Genomic DNA, 16,367 nt, shown 5'->3' on the forward strand with positions numbered 1-16,367 from the left:
TTGAATAGCTGTCAAGATGCTATAAATAAAATGTATGTTCACAAATGTGATATGTCAGTTCTTTGGAGTGCTGTCTCTGTTGACATCCTCTTTGGGAATTGAGAATAAAGCCTTAGATTTCACCTTCTAAGCCAGTGGTTCTCAACGTTCCTAATGCCGCGACCCCTTAATACAGTTCCTAATGTTGTGGTGACCCCCAGCCATTAAATTATTTTTGTTGCTACAACATAATTGTAATTTTGCTACTCTTCTGAATCGTTATGTAAATATCTGATATGCAGGATGTATTCTCATTCACTGGACCAAATTTGTCACAAATACCCAATATGCCTAAATTTGAATACTGGTGGGGTTGGGATGGGAGGATTGGTTGGAGGATGGGGTTTGGTGGGCGTTGACCTTGAGTTTGGGAGTTGTTGTTCAGCTACATCCAGAGAGCACTGTGGACTCAAACAATGATGGATCTGGATCAAACTTGGCACGAATATTCAATATGCCCAAATGTGAACACTGGTGAAGTTCGGGGAAAATAGACCTTGACATTGGGGAGTTGTAGTTGCTGGGATTTATAGTTCACCTACTACCAAAGAGCATTCTGAAGCCCACCAACGACAGAATTAGGCCAAACTTCCCACACAGAACTCCCATGACCAACAGAAAATACTGTTTGTGATGGTCTTTGGCGACCCCTCAGACATCCCCTCGCGACCCCTTCAGGGGTCCCGACCCCCAGGTTAAGAACCACTGTTCTAAGCAGACCTTGTCACATCTGGCCTTCTGGGAAGCTTGACACATTGGGCTCCAAACCTGTGATTCATTCGGAAGCTGAAATCAAATAGCACAAACACACAGGGACATGGAGGTAGGATGAGTGAAATCATGAGTGCATTCTGATAAAGAAATGTAAATTTGAATTTTAGGTTCCAAACTGCATTATAAGGCAGTGGAGATGCAATCTTGGGCGGCTTCTACAGAAACAATCCAGAGCAGAAGGTGGATTATAGACATTTGGTTCAATTCAGAGTGCCTATGCAAGCACCAAACAAAACAGCTGGAAGATGCAAGAGAGTCCACATAGCTGCACTAGATCTCTTAATGCACATTTCTGGACACCTCAACCTCATGGTGGATTCAAGATTTCAGATTTTAATGCCTGTGTAGATGGGGCCTGAGTTAACTGAGTCCATACCATTTAAACTCAGTTTACCCAATAAAAATAAGATGAGGACCATGGGGAAAATGTTGGATGGCAGAAGAACTGGAACATTTTCAAGGCATCTGAAAAAGTAGGACTATACAAGATTAATCTAGGTTATCCCTGCCAAATCAAAATAGTTGGAGGATATGTTGTTAGCATTGGGCATTTTAGGAGATTGCTGCTGGTCTAATAGCATGTTTAAACATGCAAACCTGTTTTCGTAGAAAGTTAGAACATGTCAGCATAACCCTTCTTCCTATCACACAATCCCTGTAATAGAGCTCTCTAAATACAGATCGTGCTGTCTGCTCACTACATCATCTGTTAGACCATTTTCCATTCTGCGCTTCACCTTTTGTAGGCCATTGCTCCTTTTTACCAGAAGAAAAGTACAATTTTAAGATTTGTGTTATTATTGCAAGAGTTCACTATTTGTGTTTTGTTACTGTAACACTTTGTAGTTGCACATTATTGCCATTCTGGTTTGCTGTGTACATATAAAGCTCCCCATGCCCCCCCCCCATCCATAATACATATGGATGACATACAAATATGGATATTGCAGTTCCCCATCTTATACACATTAGTTTATACTGCCAGGGGGTGGCGTAGTTATCAGTGCAAAATCTTGGTTTGAGGGTTCCTATCAGTGACAATGTTTGTCTCTTTGACTATAGTACACCCCATCACAATTAAAGGTGTGTACTCACATCCAAATGGCAATCCAAGGCCATATCTACACTGACAATTTAATGCTGTTCGAAGCTAGCTTAAAACTATGTGCCCAGACAACAACAACAAACTCCCACAAAAGCAAGCTCTTAATGCGTCTCAGTTCTCTGTGATTTGTGCATTCACCATCTGGGCCTCACTCTGGTTCCAGGGTGTCCTATGTAATCACTTGGACAGCAAAACCACTTTCTTCTATACCGGCTTGAAAGTGCATGAAATTGTCAGTATAGATGAGACCCAAGTCATCAATGTTTATGCATGTGGGAATGTAGCTGAACACACAAATCACACAGTATGTCAACCCTGATAGTTCAAATCCTTTCACTTCTTTATCCAAAAACAAGCGGACTGCCCAGCCAATCCCACTCTCTACAAGATTCCCGTTTATGGTGCCAGACTTCTTTGTTCTGCTTTGTTTATTATGTATATGTTATACCAACACATTTTGTTCAAGCACAATCATACATTTGTTGAAAGCAATGCCACAAAAGGTGGATTCATCTCCCTCTCATTCAATTGCAAGTTCCAAGTAACAGCTCTCCATGCTTTTTGCTTGCCATAAATAATGCAACGAAGACAAGCAAACCTGAGTTCCATGTGCCCCCAACCCACTGCCCTGTTTGTCAGTCCTTATCAGTGTTTCCCTTTTGTCGTATAACAACAAAACCAGAGCTTTGCCAATGGGAAGTTTATATACCTAATTTATTGTGCCCCAGTGTCTCTGAGCCTTTATGTTTCTGCACAAAAAGCTCTTCACGGGTGCGCGCCAGAAACCTAGTATGAGTCAGAGAGGAATACACATCTCCATAATACCTCCTTTATACTCCCCCCCCCCCCCCAAGCTTGTGTAGAAGCAAAGCATGCTGTCCCCATGATAGGCTAGACCGATGCTGATCAAATGGTTTGTAAGGCCTTGGCACCAATCCACCGATGCAGGAGGAGTCAGCCCTCGAATGCCAATGTCTCTTGCAGCGTCTTTCTCCCCTGCAGGCAGTTCATAGTCACTCCCACCCTCCATGATAAAATGGCTGAGTCAGTTGCTGCTTTTGGCTTTGAGTCATAATCAGGCCACAGGAGCAGCTGTTTAAGACTAGCAGGCAGTGTCATTTAGGACTTCATCACATGGAGATCCAGAAGTCTGGGGACAGCGGGGGATAGTGTGGGAAACCATGGGACAACGCCCAGCATCGTTCCCTTACTATGGTTAGTCATGGGCTGCCATTCCACAAGGTTTCCCTGCTGTTCCCAGCTTCTTCCATGAGGAGACGAGTAATCACCCGTCTCCTCAGGGCTCCCTCTTAGCGCGCTGCCGACACGCTGCTGGGACGGAGCCCAATGGAGCCCCGCCAGAAGTAGCTGTGCATCATATGATGGGCTCCAGCAGACTCCGTCTCAGCAGCGTCCTGGCAGTGCATTAGGATGGGGAAAAATACCCATTTGATGAGGTGGTATGTGCTCTCTCTCTCTCCTTATGAAAGACAGCAAACATTCTTTTCTAAACCTATGCAATTACTAATGGAACATGGGCCATTTTATTTGTGATCTCCACCATGCCTAGGTAATTTTAAATCATTTTTCAAGGGGACGGCTCTCATGTAGCAGTCTCTTCATGGATAATGAATGGTGTGTAGCCTCATGAAGGTCTCCATGCTCTGTTTGTGTTGAGCAGAGTTTTCCAAACTGTGTGTCATGGCATATTAGTGTGTTGGCTGCAGTGTGTAGGTGTGTCATACAAACATAATGAGTCAATGTGAAATAAGCCATACCCATTTGCATGTTGATTGTATTGGGCATTCCCTCTCTCACCAGTTTCCAGTAGCTGCTTGCACCCATAACAGCACAACTACACTTGAAATTGGTAATTTTTTGAAGTTGGTTGTGGATGTGGTGTAAGAAGTTGGGCAGTCTTATCTTAAATTACAGTTTGATGTAAATATTCAAAAAACATTTAACCTACTGATGCCGCAATTAATGTAATTTTATTGGTATTTATTTTTTTGAAATGACCAGTAGCTGCTGCATTTTCCCACCTTTGGCTTATACTCGACTGTATACATTTTCCCAGTTTTTTGTGGTAAAACCAGGTGTCTCGACTTATATTCAGGCTGGCTTATACTCGAGTATATACGGTAGTTTGAGTGCCCGGTTGTGTGTTTTGGGGGCTGTGAGAATCTCCCCATCCCACTTTACAACATATGGAGAGAATGAAGGATCCTGAGAAGTGAACATCTTTTCTGAGGCTATGCTGGGGAATCAACATGCCTTGCAATTTTTGTGCATGTATATGTATGTGTGTTGACACCTTGCAAACACATATGAAAAGTCATTACTTTTACCAGTCTGCCTGCCTACCTACATGTACCTTATGGTCATCGGTCCCTAAAACCAAGTGGAAAAAGAAAAGCATTTCCCCACAAAGCATCCATTTCTGAGGACATGGAGTTGACTCTGAAGTCATCACAGAAAACCAGATAAACTGCTTCTTCCAGGCTTGGCATAGATGGGTTTGTTAAATAGGGTTAACAAATCCAACAAATTTGAGATGTGTGTAAGAAATACCATATATCTTCTCTCTCCACCCCACCCCACCGCCATGTATCTTTTAATTTGAAGCCTAGACAAAAGTGTAAGACAGACTTGTAAATGGATTACCAGCCGTGCTTTATTAGCTCTCCTTAATTCACCTCACAGGGCTCGGGGAAAAAGTTATTAGCAGATATATAGGCAGTAATAAGCTAATTATAAATCTGACAGATGCGAGGTTTTGAAGAGAGGGTAGTTTGGGGTGTGATATAAAACTGTAATTGTGTGTTAAAGATTATGAATTAATATTGATTTAATAAAGCAGCAGCAATTTATTTCGGTGGTAAGAGATGGATATTTCCTCTCTGGGTTGGCTTTTCTACCAGGTGGAATGTCTTGTGTTCTTCCATGCCTTTTGGTTCTGCAACTCTCTATTGGACATCACTCGCATTTCTCGATTAAATTTACACCTAAGGTATTTAAAGTGGAGGCCTAAAAAATGTGAATGCAAGAAACATATTTCAATCAGGTGGGCTCTTTAAAGAGCCATTATCTGCTTGCCAGTGCTAACTTGTGAGTGCTGAAGATTTCCACTGTGCACTAAAACAACATATCTTCATCTAGAACCTTTTATGGTATTATGTCCTTGTTGTGTTACCCTACCAGTATGTGATTTTATTGCAGGCAGCTTCCCTGAGGCTGTGATGGAGACTAGACAGCAGGGCTCATTTCGATGTCAGCAATTTTTTGGAAACTCTAAAAATCTAGGAGGGCAGTGGATAGTTGCAAGGACAAGAAGGAACACAAGAGTGACAAGGGAGCATGTGAACCCACATAGGGCCAGGCTTTAGCACAGCAGGTTAACCACCAGCTGCAGTAAATTTTGCCAACCAAAAGGTTGACAGTTCGAAGCCTGGGTCAGGGTGAGGTCTTGGCCTTTAGTCCAGCAATGTGAGTAGATAAATAGGTACGGGGGGGGGGGGGGTTGATTAAGGAGGAAGTTTACAAGGCTCTTTGGCAGGGAAAGTGGAGTGATACCACACACCCGTGGCCACAACCAAGCACACCCTCCAAGATGCCGAAGATAAGAAAGCCTACATATACCTTATACCTCTATCTATGTACATTTGTCTGTCTTGTCAGTGTATGAATGGCATTGAAAGTTTGTTGCATATGTGTTCTGTGATCTGCTAGGAGTCCCCTTCGGGGTGAGAAGGGTGGAATATTGTAAATAAATAAATACATTTCTAACAAGAGGCACACATCATGGTTTAACCATTACACTGAACCCACCCAAAGGATGCAACACACTCAGTAGGATGTGTGTCATTACACACTCAGTGAACTCATATTGTTTTACCACTTTAAAACACACTTTAATTCTCATCTATGAAGTTAGTGGTCTTTAGTCTCATATTAGGAAAAATACAACATATAAATGCAATAAATGGTTTTTTAAAACAACATTGTGAGTCAGTCCATCTTCTACACCAGGCATCCTCAAAGTGCGGCCCTCCAGCTGTTTGGGCCCCCAACTCCCAGAAGCCCTAATGAGCTTGTTTAATTGTCATGAATTCTGGGAGTTGAAGGCCCAAACAGCTGGAGGGCCGCACTTTGAGGATGCCTGTTCTACACTATGCAGGGCTTTGTAGAAGATAAGGAGGAAATTCTTCGTAAAATAATGTTGACCATGGTATTCTTTTGGGCCACCTTGTTGTGACTTTTATTTATTTCATATCAAAAGCATTGCATAAATTTGTATAAAACTGATAAAAATAGAAGGAGCACAAGTGGCTAAATCTTTTGACCAAAAATGGGCAACAGCAACTGCACTGTCTATAGCCTCCAACATTTCTTCCTCTGTACATGATGCAGAACATTGCGGACAAGCATACAGATGGGGAGTTGTCTGCACTGCTCCACAGTCACACAAGGTGGAGGATTCTTTTGTTGATTGATTGATTAATTTATTTGATGTGCCCACTCCACTCCTGAGTGTATTCAGGGACTTCCAAGTTTCCCATTCTTGGTTTGCCCCTGGAGGGAGACCCTTGGGGGGGGGGGGGGGGGCGGTATCCAATTGGGATTTCCTGGTTTAGCTGCCCAGAGGACTACTCTTGCTGTTGCTGGGGGAACGTTAAGAGGAGTGGTGGTTCTCATGAAGTTTTTCCTTGATTTGAGTCTACTGGGAGGAGGCTGGTAGCCATGCAGTGGATTACTTGCACAGTGTTCTATCTTATTTTATGTTGCTGGAGACTTCAGTTCATCGCCTTGGCTTTCGGCCTATCTGGCTCCCTCAGGACTCATATACTTTGATATATCTATGAAAATGAAATAGTTGGGAATATACCCTACATGAGGCTGCCTTTGAAGAGTCTTTAGAAACGTCCGTAGGCTACAGGTGCTGGTTGAAGCTCCGCAGGCTACATTTATATTTTTTAAAAATAACTTAATCACACTTTAAACTTTTGTTGGTTGTGATTTTTTTAGCGGTGTTTGTTTTAAATGTTGCAAAGTTCATTGCGCTCCAAATTGAGAAAAAGGAGGAGGGATGTTGAAGAAAATTCCCTGAAGGCAGAAAGTTTGAAAAAGAGCAGATTAATAGATCTTGGCTGACTGATAACTATAATTACAAGGATGGTTAATTCTTTGTAGAATTCAAGTGTACAGTAATAGATGCTTGTGAGAGTTGTTTTGTTTAAGAATGTTGATGTATACCTCTATTGTCAGGATTTTGGACTGACAGCCTCACGCTGAACAATTTTGTTTGACATCAGGGAAGAGCAGCGACATTTTAGCGATTTTTATTATTAGGTGACTTATTGAATATTAAGAGTGATGGAGCAGCTCAAAGTTTATGTGTGCACATCAGAAGTACTTGGCTTCATCAAGCAGATTTGGCAGTATCAAATGAATCATTACCCCTTCAAGGTGCATTAGGTCTCCCATTCATTTTTAAAAAGTAGTTTGTGTGCAATTACTCACCCTGTATAACAGAAATGCCTTTGATAGCGAAAGCAGGAAAGGGATCTATGTACACATCCAATGAAGAAGCAGTTGCTCAATGGGGATGCCTGTTTGTACCTTTTTATCCAGCTAAAATGTTTGATATCCCAAGAAATCTGTTGTGAAAAAGAAAATCTACTGTTAGGAGTCAGGTATGACACACATGCAAACAGGGCCGTAGCCAGAAAAAAATTTCGGGGAGGGTTGAAAATTGGGGGGGGGGGGGGTTTGAAACCTGCCTCCTAGCTCACACTGAAGCAAAGAACACAGCAGGGGGCAGAGTAGCCTTCAACAGCCTTCAGCTCCGCCCCTGTCAACCACCTCCACCAAGTCTGGCCTCCTTAATGAGAGCATTCAACACCCCCCTCCCCCCAACTTGGTTGCTTCGCTACATCGGTTATTGCTGCAAGTAATGACAGCGTGAATAAATTGTCAATATTTGCTTGAGATAGTGCTTGCAGTTCTGGAGGGACTCTTAATTTTTTGCGTCTCATAGACTTAGCATGGGGATTTGGTTAACCAGTTAAAATTCATGAGTAAACCAGGTTTTTTTTTAACCTGAAAAATTTCGGGGGGGGGGGGTTGAACCCCTAACCCCCCCTGGCTACAGGCCTGCATGCAAATGTCAGAGGCTAGACCCAAAGGGATGTAGCACATGTTGCGCCTCTGCAGCCTTCACTTCTGCTCCTGATCTTGTTACTACCCTTTGTACTACATTTTCCCATTTAATTTCCATTTAAAATAATTTTAATACATGTGTCAACACCAGCAGCCCCATTTAAATACTATTTTCTTGATGCTCAGTGTTCTATAGTGGTTAGGATGCAGGTCTGTAACTTGGGCCATCCAGCCTCTGTTTAAAAGCTTCCAAAGAAGGAGCCTCCACCACACTAAGGAGCAGAGAGTTCCACTGCTGAACAGCTCTCTCTCACAGTTAGGAAGCTCTTCATAATGTTCAGATGGAATCTCCTTTCTTTCCTGTAGTTTGAAACCATTGTTCCGCGTCCTAGTCTCTAGGGCATCAGAAAACAAGCTTTCTTCCTCCTCCCTATGACTTCCCCTCACATATTTATACATAGCCATTATGTCTCCTCTCAGTGAGCCATGATACTTCTTGGGTGCCCTTGGGGCTGTCATTCTCTGAGTTTCACAGGGTTTGTTGTAAGGATAGAATGAGGAGTGGGAAAGCATCCTGAGCTCACCAAGGAAAGGTGGGAAATAAATGTCACTAAGAAATGAATTATCTCAGCAGTGACAATCAGGTGCCATTTTAATAGTCTTAAGGCACTGTGGGAAACAAAATTGGCATTTTCAATGGGATGCTATGAGGCAGTATTGCACCCCATGCCAGGTAGAGAAGCACAACTGCCACAGGAATGTTTGGGAGGCATAGGCGAAGGGGGCTCATCCAGCTTAGCGCTGGCTACAGGAGGAAGTACCCTGGGATCGTGAGGTGTGAATTGACACTCAGTTCCAGCTCAATGTTGCTGGAGGCAAGAGGGCAGTGCTCCAAAATGCAGTGTGCAGATCATGCAAACTCATCATGGGAATGCAAACTCAGCACACTGACAAAGCAAGGATAACCTTGGGCTGTACCAGTCCCAGAGCCAGGCATCAGCAGCATGGGAGCCAGCTGTGGCTGGAGACAAAGCGCCGCCGCAAGGCCTTCTACAGATGTGGGAGGCAAGGGGACAAGCATCTCAGGAATGTTCACGGTGCTTGCTGACTCGTGCTCCTGGTCACAGAAAGCTCATGGGAGAAATATGCCACTGCCCTCTGACCTGCCCCAGCCCGGCCAGGTGTGTCTGAATATCTTGGCTTAGAAGATAAGGATTATGCTTTTATTTTCAGTAATAAAATCTGTGCGCTTTCTTTTCCCCAAGCAGACATGTGATTGGCAGTTGGTACAGGGTGGGAAAAAACCCTGCCATTGAAAGGCAGTTTGGATGGATAGGCTTACACTTCAAAGTAGTAATGGAAAAGGAGGTAAGAGGAGGTTCATCCTATTTTATAATACTGGAAGACTGGCCCACGTGATGCATTCAGGATGAACCAAACTCCATGCTACAATTTTGAGGTCAGATCTTGTCTGATCTTGGAAGATAAGCAGGGCCAGCTCTGGTTAGTACTTGGATAAAAAAGGTAAAAGGGTAAAGGTTTTCCCCTGACATTAAGCCCAGTTGTGTCCGACTCTGGGGGTTGGTGCTCATCTCCATGTCTAAGCTGAAGAGCCAGCATTGTCCGTAGACACCTCCAAGGTCATGTGGCTAGCATGACTTCGTGGAGTGCTGCTACCTTCCTGCTGGAATGGTACTTATTGATCTACTCACATTTGCATGTTTTCGAACTGCTAGGTTGGCAGAAGCTGGGGCTAACAGTGGGAGCTCATGCCGCTCCCCGGATTCAAACCTGTGACTTTCGGTCAGTAAGTTCAGCAGCTCAGCGCTTTAACACACTGTGCCACTGCGGGCTCCTTGGATGGGGGACCACAAATAAATACCAGGTTTGGATGGGGGACCACAAATAAATACCAGTTCCTCCCTCTGTGTTTCAGAGGGAGGAACTGGCAACCCTATGAAATGTGTGAGGTTGCCAATAGGCAATATTGACACACACACAACCAGTTGTTAACAACTGTTAAGCCATTATAAAATGGCTCTACTGTTAGACAGAGTGAGGCCTATGCCTCAAACCACAGACACTATGCAGCCTTCAATGTGCTTTTAAACAAGGACACTACCAGTGTGGACAGGACCACCATGGCTTTAAGACGTTCAAGATGGGTTCCTCTGTAGACAAACAATTATGAAGAAAAACAAATTGTAAGTAGGGTGGCATTAAGCCCATTGCATGACCTTGGACAAGTCATATATTACAGTAGAGTCTCGCTTATCCAACCTTTGCTCATCCAACATTCTGTATTATCCAACGCAGTCTGCCTCCCGCCCGGATCCACAGCTGTTTCAATACATTGTGATGTTTTGGTGCTAGATTCGTAAATACAGTAATCACTACATAATGTTACCCTGTACTGAACTGCTTTTTCTGTCAATTTGTTGTAAAACATGATGTTTTGGTGCTTAATTTGTAAAATCAAAATGTAATTTGATGTTTAATGGGCTTTTCCTCAATCTCTTCTTATTGTCCAACATTTCATTTATCCAACTTTCTACTGGCCCCTTTATGTTGGATAAGTGAGACTCTATTGTATTATAATTGTCTCCACAACTGTAAAAGGGCAGTGAACAGAACTGGGGGAAATGTTTCCTCACCTCCTTTTTCAGTAACATCTGTCTCAAGGACCCTAACTTCCTTAAATCTAATGGGTTTGCAGAACTTGGAAATTTTAACTTTGCGCCCCCCAAATTCCCCAGCCAGCATGACCATTGGTCACACTGGATGTAGAGGCCTGGGAGCTGTTATCCCCCAAAGAAAACTTTTTTTCCTAAGTATTTGCAGCCCATTTCTTTCCTGACTTGATTCTTCGGCACTGATCTCTGACTTGCTTCTCAACCCATGGGAATGTAATTATGATACAGTATAGTCAACATTAACTGGAACTGAGAGGAGTGGTTTCCACGTTGCATTCCCTAAATTTGAAAGGATTGGGGCACTTCATGCCATTTCCATTCTTTTGATCGAATCCTTGAACAATCTCTGCACAAGGGACTATATTTCTTGAACATGTTTGTGAGAAGACTGGCTCTCCCTCTTTTATCAGCTTGCTGCCTGTAATGAAGACAACAAAACATGTTGAAAGCTGTATTGTGGCTTAGGCAGAAAAATATGTTGGCAAAGTCACAAGCCAAATGCATCTGACTGAAATGTATGGTTTGGGATACATTCCTGCAGCAGTGGCTGAATTTATCAGATGCTGCATATCCCCAGCAGCTCATGAGCCAGCAAGGCAGCTGGACAAGAGAGAGAGCGAGCACTTCTATTACTCTGTCATTTCAAGCCAAGGTCCAAGGAACCTGGAAATGGGTGTATTGTATCAGTGGCTGGGCTTAGAGGACACATAGGATTCTACTGAACCATAAACTTGACTGAGTGACTCTCTTTCAGCCTGGGAGTTGTAGTTTGACAAGGTCTTGAGCCTTATCTACCAAAGAGTGCTGGTGTCTCACCAAACTACAAATCCCAGGATTCCATAGTAATGAGTCATGGCAGTTCATGTGGCATCAAACTGCATTAATTCTACAGTGAAGATGCACCCAAAGGATGTAACTCCTTAGAAGGCCAGTAGGCAATTCTGTAATGACAAAGAATCTTCCCCAAATAATAATAATCATCATCTGGCGAAAAAAGGCTCTCCATGGACAGTTCCTGGGAAAAAATGAGAGCCAAATTGACAAAGAAAAAACATGGCTATGGCTCACAAATGGAACTTTGAAAAAGGAGACGGAGGGCCTGATTCTGGCAGCCCAAGAACAAGCCATTAGAACCAATGCCATCAAAGCCAGAATTGAAAAGTTGACGACAGATCCCAAATGTAGACTCTGCAAGGAAGCAGATGAAACAATCTATCATATCCTCAGCTGCTGCAAGAAGATCGCGCAGACAGACTACAAGCAGAGGCACAACACAGTTGCTCAGATGATTCATTGGAATTTGTGCCACAAATACCATCTGCCTGCAACAGGCAGATGGTATTTGTGGGATCACAAGCCAGAAAAGGTTACAGAAAATGTATTGTCGAAAATGTATTGTCGAAAATGTATTACAGAAAATGAACACGTCAAGCTACTCTGGGACTTCCGGATTCAGACAGACAGAGTTTTGGAGCACAATACTCCTGACCTCACGGTCGTGTTAAAAAACAAAGTATGGATTGACGATGTTGCAATCCCGGGTGACAGCAGGATTGAAGAGAAACAACTGGAAAAGATGACACGATATGAGGATTTAAAGATTGAACTGCAAAGACTCTGGCACAAACCAGTAAAGGTGGTCCCAGTGGTGATTGGCACACTGGGTGCAATGCCTAAAGACCTTGGCCTGCACTTAAACACAATTGGCGCTGACAAGATTGCCAGCAGCAAAAGGCCACCCTACTGGGATCTGCATGCATTATTCGCCGATACATCACATAGTCCTAGATACTTGGGAAGTGTCCGACGTGTGATCCAATGCAACAGCTAGCAGAGTGATCTTGTCTGCTGTGGACTCATCTTGTTGTGTTTCAAATAGTAACAACAACATCAACATCAACAACAACAACAACAACAACAACAAGTAATACCCATGTTTATGCCAAGGAGCTCAGGGAAATGAGTCCTGGAATGCCAACCAGAATGTTTTGCAGAAAATTCAGTGTTGAAATTTCTGGAAGTAGAAAGCAACAGTACAACTGAATTCTAGGCTTAATGACTGTTTGTTTGGGAGGAGGTCTTTTTGCTTTGAATGACTCCTCCCCCCAGGTAACCTTTGCTAATAATGCCTTTAATGGGAACCCCAGGGGTGCTTGGAGAGCTGGTTTGATCATGTTCTGTGATGGATGGAACTCTTTTGAAGAAGTGGGATTATTCCTCAAGATGAAGGCTTGTGTGGTCTTAGCTGTTTTTTTAAAAACTTATTTGGACAAATGACTTCAATTGCTAATGACAGCAAGGTCGATTTGCACTGAGCTTGGCAAAATAAACTATTTAATTGATGAGTCTCCACAATAATTGTAATTGGTTTTCAATGTTTTTAGTGCTTAATATTTATTTATCTCTCATTTCTGGATGTTATGATGCTTTATGTGATTTTTGGTCTTGTATTTGATGTTGAGTGTGCTTTGATGTGTATTGTCTTCTGTAGTGAGCTGCTTTGGGTCCTGTTCGGGAGAAAAGTGGGATATAAATAAAGATTATTATTATTATTATTATTATTGTGTTGTTGAAATCTTTCATGACCTGAATAACTGGGTTGCTGTGAGGTTTCTGGGCTGTATGGCCAGGCCCCGAAGCATTCTCTCCTGACATTTCGCCCACATCTATGGCAGGCATCCTCAGAGGTTGCAAGGTCTGTTGGAAACCAAGCAAGTCAGGTTTATATATCTGTGGAATGTCCACGGTGGGAGAAAGAACTCTTGTCTACTGGAGGCAAGTTGCAACTGGCCAGTTTGATTAGCATTGAATGGCCTTGCAGCTTCAAAGCCTGGCTGATAGCCACCTGGGGAATCCTTTGTTGGGAGGTGTTAGCTGGCACTGATTGCTTCCTGTCTGGAATTTCCCGTGTTCTGAGTGTTGCTCTTTATTTACTGTCCTGATTCTAGAGGGTTTTTAGAAACACTGGTAACCAGATTTTGTTCATTTTCATGGTTTCCCCCTTTCTGTTGAAATTGTCCACATGCTTATGAACTACCAGCACTCTGCTTTCTGAGTGTACTGTCCTGATGTTAGAGTTTTTAAAAAATGGTAGCCCACAAGCATGCGGACAATTTTAACAGAAAGGAGGAAACCATTAAAATGAACAAAATCTGGCTACAAGTATTAAAAAAAAACTGGTGGGGAATTCCAAACAGGAAGCAATCAGGGACATCTAACACCTCCCAACAAAGGATTCCTCCAGGCAGGAATAGAATAATAGAATCATAGAGTTGGAAGAGACCTCAAGGGCCATCCAGTCCAACCCCCTGCCAAGAAGCAAGAAAACTGCATTCCTGCAGCTTCAAAGCCTGGCTGCAGGAAGCAGCCAGGCTTTGAAGCTAAAAGGTTATTCAATGCTAATCAAGCTGGCCAGTGGCAACATTCACACTTGCCTCAAGCAGAGAAGTGTTCTTTCTCCCACCGTGGACATTCCACATATATGTATAAATCTCACTTGCCTATTTCCACCAGACCTCTCAACCCCTGAGGATGCCTGCCATAGCTGTGCGCGAAACGTCAGGAGAGAATGCTTCTGGAACATGGCCAGACAGCCTGAAAATCTCACAGAAACCCAATTATTATTAAGTGGACAGTGTGACGAGGCCCTTGGAGGCGCGGCCCCTTTAAGAGCCGCATGAGGGGGGCGATGTGGGCGGAGTTGGGAAGGCCAGGCCGAGGCGGAGCAGGCGCGCGCCCCCGCCTCCCTCCCTCCTCCCTCCTCCCTCCCGGAGAGACTTGGCGCGAGAGTTTTTTTTCCCTCCGCGGCCGCGAGGCGCTGCTCTTTCCCCTGAAGGAGGAGGAGGAGGAGGAGGAGGCGGCGGACAAGGCCGCTCTGTGCCGGAGGCGCCTGAGGAGAACGACGCGGCGGGTCCGGAGCCCAGCACGCGGAGCAAGGCGCCCGCGCCTCCTCCTCCCGGGCCCCCAAAGCCCTGGCTTCGAAGTTGTGAGGCGGCGGCGTTGAAGGGCCTCCGCCTTGAAGCAGAAGTTGTGAGGCGGGAATTCCCCTCAGGACGGAAGGACAGGCCTCGAAGGGCTCTTGGCGGGTAAGCGCGCCTCCGCTCCGGGGGGAGGGGGGGTCCCTTCCCTGGAAGAGCGGCCCAGGGTTGGGCTGGAAACAACACAACAGGCGCGAGGGGGACTTCCGGGTCTCTTTGGGTTGTTTTCCTCCTGCCTTTGGCCAAGTGAGGCGCGCGCCAACAGCCCCCCTCCCTTCCCTCCCCCTCCCCTCCCCAATGGAGTTCTTTCAGGCCTGTGTAAACACGCGCCTGGATGGAAGAGCAGCCAGTCAGGGCGACTTGAGGGGGGCTTTTCTCTAGATTGCAGATGAACTGCATTGACCTGGATTCGAGGAGTCTGCACACTGTCAAGAGAATGCAGCTCAGTGCATTATATGGCAGTCTAGATCCAGCCTAAGTCTGTGTGTGTGTGTGTGTGGGGGGGGGAGTAGTTGTAGGGCAAATTCGCAATCAGATTGGGATGAACCCTGCTCCAAAAAAAATGCCGAACCTGTAGGAAGCTGAACCCAATTGTTCTCGCTGCTCGCCCTCCTCCATGGCTTCCCGTGGGTTTCCCCCTCCTGTTTCTGCCCCCTGCTTCGCTCGGTGTGGGCTTGCTTGGTGGCAAAGAGCCATTGGCTTGCTTCTTTTTCCGTCCTGCGGCCACATGGCAGGCTTGTGACAGTGCTGCTGGGAGCTTGGCTTCCTGGAGTGGAGGAGGAGGAGGAAGAGAAGGCGGCGGCTCTGCGAGGCGTTGCTTCAACTGGCGTCGGGACAACGCTTCGGCCGGAGGGGCCTCCTCCTCTCATCCCTTTTCCCCTTGGAAAAAACTTCAGAGTGAACTCTTTTCTCCTGTGTTCGCTCGGTGCGTTTCCGTGGTGGAACGCCTGCGTTGGTGGAGACAGAAAGGACAGCTCTCAGGGCTGTGTTGACAACGCTTGTGGTGGAATGTACCTCCACGTTGACTGCAATCGCTGATTTGTTGGGCGGATTTCAGGGCGTTTGTGTCAGGAGAATGCCCTGTGCGCTTCTAAGTGGCTTTCAGCAGATTCCGTTTTTGAGGTCGCTCTGTTTTGTCTCTTGCTCATTCCGCTGGCCTGTGGTTGGGGTTTTTTTGGGTGGGGGTTGGTGGGTGCGGGGGTTGCTGTTTTGTTATGTAAAAAAAGTGTGCTGGGCTGCAGTTGGGAGGACACTTGGCACCCAGTGGGCCTTTTGCATTTCCCGCTTGTATACTCTGCAGAACAACTGCGCTGAAAACCCCACCCAGTCTTAAAACTGCTGTCAAAACAGCCCTTACTCTGGAATTCTGGCTGCAGTGCATTTTCATGGAGAGTACCAAATGGTGCTTTGAAAGACAGAATCAGGTACAGGCAGTCCCCAAGTTTCAAACAAGATAGGTTCTGTAGGATTGTTCTTAAGTTTAATTTGTATCTAAGTTGAAACAGGTACATTCTTTAAGTTTAACTCCATCCATGGGGTGTGCGTGCGCGCTTGTGTGAGCTTTCAATCACATAGGGAAGGGTCAATACCCCTGTGGGGTTTGTTTGCTGTCTGTACCCC

At 44.9% G+C, this 16,367-nt stretch overlaps 1 protein-coding gene and 1 long non-coding RNA gene across 14 annotated transcripts in view; one reads left to right on the plus strand and one right to left on the minus strand.

The window, feature by feature from the left end:
- Nucleotides 1–7,524: 7,524 nt before the first annotated feature.
- On the minus strand, nt 7,525–15,741 carry LOC137097886 (uncharacterized). Its single transcript, XR_010910497.1, has 2 exons — nt 15,319–15,741; nt 7,525–7,575 (listed from the first exon to the last, which is right to left on the minus strand). It is a non-coding gene; the product is annotated as an uncharacterized lncRNA (long non-coding RNA).
- Nucleotides 14,536–16,367, plus strand: part of NCOR2 (nuclear receptor corepressor 2) — a 343,965-nt gene continuing 342,133 nt past the window's right edge. For all 13 annotated transcript variants that reach the window (XM_060785561.2, XM_060785569.2, XM_060785570.2 and 10 more), the window contains exon 1: nt 14,536–14,855. The gene's annotated coding sequence lies outside the window, so the exon portion shown is untranslated. The remainder of the gene's footprint in view (nt 14,856–16,367) is intronic.

The sequence above is a fragment of the Anolis sagrei genome, chromosome X (genome assembly GCF_037176765.1).
Source record: "Anolis sagrei isolate rAnoSag1 chromosome X, rAnoSag1.mat, whole genome shotgun sequence".
NCBI classification, from domain to species: Eukaryota; Metazoa; Chordata; class Lepidosauria; order Squamata; family Dactyloidae; genus Anolis; species Anolis sagrei.